This window comes from Nanorana parkeri, unplaced genomic scaffold, assembly GCF_000935625.1.
Source record: "Nanorana parkeri isolate BGI_ZX_2015 unplaced genomic scaffold, ASM93562v1 scaffold2412, whole genome shotgun sequence".
Classification (NCBI taxonomy): Eukaryota; Metazoa; Chordata; class Amphibia; order Anura; family Dicroglossidae; genus Nanorana; species Nanorana parkeri.
In genome coordinates, this window is record NW_017308680.1 from 54027 (window position 1) to 60869 (window position 6843).

The 6843-nt window shown below is 46.3% G+C and overlaps 1 long non-coding RNA gene across 1 annotated transcript in view; it reads right to left on the bottom strand.

Annotated features, from left to right (window-relative positions):
- Positions 1-3509, bottom strand: part of LOC108801629 — a 35105-nt gene extending 31596 nt beyond the window's left edge. Inside the window, exon 1 of the long non-coding RNA XR_001942159.1 lies at positions 3432-3509. This is a non-coding gene — a long non-coding RNA (uncharacterized LOC108801629). The remainder of the gene's footprint in view (positions 1-3431) is intronic.
- Positions 3510-6843: the final 3334 nt, after the last annotated feature.

A 6843-nucleotide genomic window follows, 5' to 3' on the forward strand; every position in this document is an offset into this window, starting at 1 on the left:
CCCCCAAGAGGAGTCAGCCCACTGCTTACATCAGGGCTACTGAGAGAAGTACTGAGGCAGGGTGCGGTGATGTTTTCAGGAAGCTATTATACAGCAACCTGCTGACCCTCCAACCGAAACATGATTTACCTGCATTGCATAGCGAAGCACAGAAACTCAGTGATGACATCACTGGACATGAAATAAATTACATAATGAAACGGAAAGCCTTTATTAAAAAAAAAATAATAATAATTAGCATGTTGGAGGGAGAAAGGAAACAGGAAGGCAAAATATAAGCAGACTAAGCTTCAACTTTAAAGTGGAACTCCAGAAAAAAGTCTGACATTTGCTATGTACCAATAAATTACCTCTGATGGGCACCCAATGCGTGGATGGTGCAGTGTTGGGTAAAACAGTTTCATTCATCCCCACAACTTCTCTAAGTGCTGAACTTATGGCACTGTAAATCAGTCAAGAAGAGCATCGCTCACTCTCCCCCTTTCTCCTAAGGGATGGTTCACACCAATTACAGTGCGTTCCAGCACAGTTAGCTGCTGGAACACACTGTATCACATACTTATCTCCCCCCTGCATTCTGGGGCGGGGGCTAGTGGTTCAAGTCAATGGCCCCTCAGTCACACCCCCCACCCGCAGTGTGGCTGCCGGCATCAGAATGTGTGGCACAACAATGCCTGCATTCCATTTTGCGATTGCACTGGACTGGACTTTGTTTTGCTTGCCTGATTTGGTGCAGTGACACACTGGGGGTCTAAGCTGCCGTTGTGATGTGCGGGGTCCCTTGTGTGTCCCTGTGCCTTTAAGGAGGTTGGGCTACCTCCTGGCAAACCTGCAACCAATTTTATATTTTGCTACATGTGCTCCAAGATGGAGACTCATAGGTTAGAGTTAGGACCGCACTACATAGAGGTGCCTTGGCGCAGTTGTGCGGCTTTCACATTTTCTGCAGAAGACGTGCATCTAAACCTCTGTTTTTAACCTTAGCGGTGAGACAAGTTTTTTTTGCATGCTGGCTGGTGAGTGTGCTGGGAAACTTTTTGCTGTTGTACTGGACTGGAACACAGGCCATTGCTGTACCACACGTTCTGGTGCAGGGGATCGCACTGCGGGTGGGGGGTGTGACTGAGGGGCCATTGACTTGAACCACTAGCCCCCGCCCCAGAATGCAGGGGGGAGATCTCTGAGATGGCAAGTGGAAAAGGGGCAGGTGAGGTAACAAGAGAAGAGGGGGATGACAATGAGAGGGGAGCAACAAGGAGGCGGGCAATCAGGACCTCCCCTTTAACCTCTTCATGACGGGACAATCCCGTCATGAATCTTGAAGGGTTTAAACAGACTCCCGGCGGCTAATCTTTACAGATTTATAGAGCCGGCTTTACAGTAGAAGCGATTCTGGGAGGCTGAACCTCCGCGTCTCGGGTGTCGGAGGGAAGCGGCAAACGTCCGTTCACCGATCTCCCTGTTCTACGGGACCGGGAGCGACGTGTATTGCATCACTTCCGGTCCCTGAGCTGTCATTGTTGGGCTCCTGAAGCCGAGTAATAAGCGATTGAAGTGTGATCTGCACTTCAATGGCTTATTTACAGTGTAGAGGTGATACTAGGGGTCTTTGGACACACCCACCGTATCCCCTTAAAGAGGACCTGCCACCGCCAATATGCTATTACATGAGGAGCTTGTGAGCCCCCATATGTGAAAGCAATTAAAAGTGTTTTTAAAAGTTTTAAAATATTAAATGTAAAAAAAAAAAAAAAAAAGATGTCCCCACCTGCGTCACAAACACGCGAGGGGTGCACCTATGTCCAAAAACGACGATTGCGCTACACGTTAGGTATCGCCACACTGGCCAGAGTGAGAGCAATAATTCTAGGGCCAGTATTTATGCATCTGCCACCATTTTATTCTACGTGGTCTTGGCTTTCAGAAAACATATGTTTGGGGATTTTAAGTAATTTTCAGGCCTAAAATGTGGATTATAACAGGTAAAAAAAAAAAAATTTTAAAAAGGCCTCCGTCTTTGAGACCCCATTCACACTAGGGCGGTTGCATATCAGCGCGGATTTTAAAAAAGTAGTTTTGGGTGTTTTTAATAACGTTTCAGCGCTGATACGCAATTTAAAAAACGCCCAAAACCGCGAGGCTCCATTGAAAGCAGTATGGAAACCACGCTGATTAGCGCGGCAAAAAAGGGTGAGGGAGCAATTTGGGGCGGAAGACAGTTCGGATTGTGTGGAGCCACGCGGTCGCAGGAACGGTCTCCATAGCGATGTATGGGATCGTTCATGGCGGATCCGTGAGGCCGAACCACCCTGGTGTGAACGGGGCCTGAGGGGTTAATCACAGGACAAGGGTATAGGAAGGAGGGCAAAAGGGGCAGGCATCTGCATATAGAACATTCTGCTTATTGTGTAACTAGTCTCATCAATGTACTATATAATGGAGATAAACAAAGGCAGACATGCTTGAAGTCCAGTCTGTAGGACAATCTTGGCTCCTTCCATAAATACAGTGAGGAAATAATCATAGCCACAAAGGGCCAGGGGGAGGGCAAACATCTAGGCTTTCCCTTTAATTGTACGGCAAGGCACCGGTGATGAGGGGGGCGGGAATACAAGGGAGCAAGGGGGGCAGCGGCAGCTGCTAGACCCATCCCTGCAGCCTCAGTTCCCCTTCACTCCAGCGATGGAATGTCCCTCTGTGTCCTCATGTCCAATACACTGAATTGGACATGACTCTGTTTATGAGACCGCCAGAGCGGAGAGAGGCTGCAGGGACAGATCTAACAACTAGGCAGGATCCAGGGTCAGGTGAGTACAACTTACTTTAGAACCTAAACAACTTAACCCAGGGGTAGCACGCCGCAAGAGTTAAGATTTCTTCTGCCCAGAGTTCTTATAAACTTTGTGACTTGATCCCAAAGCACCACATGCTAGTAATTTTATCCTCCAACTATAGTCCAAATTTAACTACCCCCCCATGTCCCCATTCCACTCAGACACACAGTGTACATATGTACACTGGGAGGGTGTAAAAGACAGCACCTCACATAAGCGCCGATATAAACTACAGTCAGGACTAGATTGGAATGAATGTGCCCCCTGTGAGCGGTTGTCACAATAAGACGTTACTGCATCCGCAGGGTGCTTTACCAGGCGTTAAGATGAGACATTTTAATTATGCCAAAGCAAACAACTGAGCAGAGCTTTCCTCAGGCTGGCACCTCGCCAGTGGACCTGCTCAGGAACGGAGCCCCGCAATGAGGCAGAGCACGTGCCGTCTCCCGCGCGAAGACATGCTAAGGGCGGCGTCGTGACCCCGCAGCATGCCTGCACGTGCACCACCTTGGTCCTACAAAAAGCAATGGATGCAGCACTACCCACATACGAGTCTACTGCAGCTCCGCCATGCATGCATCCCTCCCCGTCACTCACATGTCTAGGTTGCCGTCTCGGCATCCGGGTGATATGAACTGAACCTTCAGCAGGTGAGGCGCTAGGCACGTTCCAGCCAGACAGCTGCTTCGAGCCGCCCGCCTCCTCCACACGGAATACAATCACAGAGGCCGCTAGCGCGTTGCCGCTACCCGCGAGGGCATGATATAGCTTCCACCGGTGACGTCACTGAGGCGGAGCCATGGAGCGTTAACCCTGGCAGGGGAAGGAAGCACGGACCGTGGCCAGTCACAGGCGGAGGTGATTGCTCCGCGTAGCGGCGGCAGAGCGGAAGTCGCTTCCGAGCTTGTGCTGGTTCCATAGAGCAGAGCGAACACGGCAAGTATGAGCTACAGCCGAGTAGGGGGAATACATACACATCACGTCAGAGCAGCAGCAACCAGAATTCAGATTTGATCTTTTAAAGGGATAGAAGTAGCAAAAAGGCTCATCATACGCCGATTGTACAGTCTCCTTTATTACTGTGTAGTGCAAGGATCGGCCTGATTGCATAGATTAGGTAGGTCCTTATATTACATAGTTTTTTGGGTATATCTCAAATTGATCGTATGGTTAGATGGCAACGTGTATGGTGACATTAAGGATCATCACATGTAATACAATCGCCATACAATCAAGTTTAAATCTACCCAAACTATTTCATATAAGGACCTGCCAAAACTATCCAATCAATTTGTATCTGATCATTCAGGCACTACATACTTGTTGGCAGATTGTTCATTTTAGATTTGAATGTGTGTATGGTAAGCTTACAGGTCATCATGCATGTTACAATCAGCCTGTACACTCTTTGTACCATCAACTTTAGATTTATCAAAAATCTGAAGTAACCTGACCTATCTAAGCTATCCAATCAGTTTGTATATCATCACTCAGGCCCTTGAACTATATTCTTGTTGGTAGATCTAAAGCCGATTGTACATTTAGATTTTAACATGCGTGGTAAGCTTCAGAGTCCCCATACAGATGATTGTCTGACCATACAATGAACGTTTGATCTATCAAAACGGTGTGATATTTGGACCAATCTAATTTGTCCGATCAATTTGTATCTGATCAGCTAGATCCCTATATCACATAGTTGTCGGTAGATCTAAAGTAAATTGCATGGTGAGTTTAAGGCTGACCATACACTATACTATGATTGCACAATCCCCTCTAGATCTCCTATCAACTATATAGTGCAAGGGTCTGAATGATTTGATACTAATTGAATTTTAAAATTGCATTCAAGTACCTTAACAATGCTGTATCTTATTTGTGTATCAATCAGCTGTAGATCCTCAAATCATCTCTGAATTGGTGCTGACACTGTACTTCATTCTGGAGGCCTGTTCACATGATTTTCAGGTCCGGATCAGGTGTGGAACTGGAGACGTGGTGCTATGTGTTTTGGCCGCGTTTTTGATGCTTTCCAGTAAAAAAATAAATATATGTATTTTTTTTTTTTTGCTGGAGTGGGGCTGTCAGTATGTTAGCTGCAGTGCAGTGCGTTTATGATGCGTTTTGCGTTTCCGGACCGTTTCCTGACCGTACAAAATGTGACATGCAGTATTTTTTCTGTCATAACCTGAACGGTAGCCCATAAAAGACGTAGGGATACATTGGGATGCATTTTTAGTGCAGGAGCGTACGGATCAGGTCAGCACAGAAAACGGACGTTGTGTGAACAGGCCCTGGATTGTGGCTACTTTAGTTCCCCATGGTCCCTGTGTGTGTTGTAAAGTAGCCAACGCTCCAAACTCACTCCCATAATGGACTACAATCTCAATACAAATTAGTAAACTAAATGTGATATATAGTCCATCACAGGAGTGAGCTTAAAACGGTGTATGGCCAGCTTTATGTGTAGTTTACTCATTTGTATTGAGCTTGCAGTCCATCACAGCAGTGAGCTTGAGTGTATGGCCAGCTTTATGTGTAGTTTACTAATTTATGCTCAGATTGTAGTCTTTCACAGGAGCAAGCTTGAAATGGTATATGGCCAGCTTCATGTGTAGTTTACTAGTGTAATTTGTGCTGAGATTAAAGTCTATCATGGGAGTGATCTTGGAGGGTGGCTACTTTAAAACACACACGGGGACCATGGGGAACAAAAGTAGCCACCCTCCAGAAGGAAGGACAGTCTCAGTATGATTTCAAAGATGATTTGAGGATCTACAGCCGAATGATACACAAATAAGATACATTTGTGTTAATAAAGTACCCCAATGCATCTTTAGGTTTTAACTGCTGAATTTAGTGTCACGTTAAGTTCTATCCTTATATTGCATCATGATGGTAACTCCTAAAGAGAATGTACAATAAGACTGTATAGTGTGGCCAGTGTAAGCCAGTTGCAGCTTGGGATGTGCTTGTTACCAATATAACTGGAGACACAACAAGGAGTCAAAGCTGCCCTGTTAGACCCCACTCACCACCTAAATTAGAGCAGCTGCTTCCTCTGCCCTAGGCTTCATCACAGGTACACAGCTGCAAAGCATTGCACTAGCCGGACAGCCTGTTAAAGCCTGTGAGCTGCTGGCCGGATCGTGTAATAAAATCCATACACACAGCATTGTGCCTAATAGACCCGACAGCCCGACAAGGCGCGTGTTCAATACAAAGGAAATGCACGATCCAACTTCATGACACAACCTTGTGCCATCAGAACAGCCTTTGCTGTAGTATGCACTCATTAATGACAAGTCAAGCTGAATTATTCCGGAACCTCTGTGTATTGATATTGGACATAACGTTACAGCCGACCCACACCTCGCTGTCTACATTGCGGCGACAATCAGGGTTGGTGCCCAGCGCTATAGCTGCCATGTAGCGCTAATTTCAACGGGCTGCCGCCTTTCCTTTTAAACATCCAGCCTTTATCTAGCCAGAAAAAAAAAATCTAGTTAATGCAATTATCTGGTAAGCTTCCTATAGCTGCAGTAATCCTCTAATTCCATGTCTAATCAGATCAAAGCGAAACTAGCCGATTACAGGATACAGCGTGCGCTATGCCATGGCTAACCATTATACTGAGCAGGACTCTTCCTGCGGCTCATGGTACATACTACTTTCATCCAAGGCTTTCTAGTAACAGCCTTTAACCCATTATGTGCCCCCCCCCCCCAAATAGGCTCTTGCTATACAAAGGGTTAAACTGGCACAGTCACATCAGCCTTGCAATGCCAACTCCCAAGCGCCATAAGAAAAGGTGAGAAATGTCCAAACTTACCTTTTGTGAGAATCAGCTTCCAAAGGATGCGGTCTTCCCCCAAATGGATGGAAAGATGGCCAATGTCGGTATTACTAGTAATTGAAGCTACAGCCCCCCAGTTAAAACTCAGTGCCCCGAAATGGCATAAAGACAGAGGCTAAAGAATAAAAATAAAAAAAAGATCTATGAACTGAA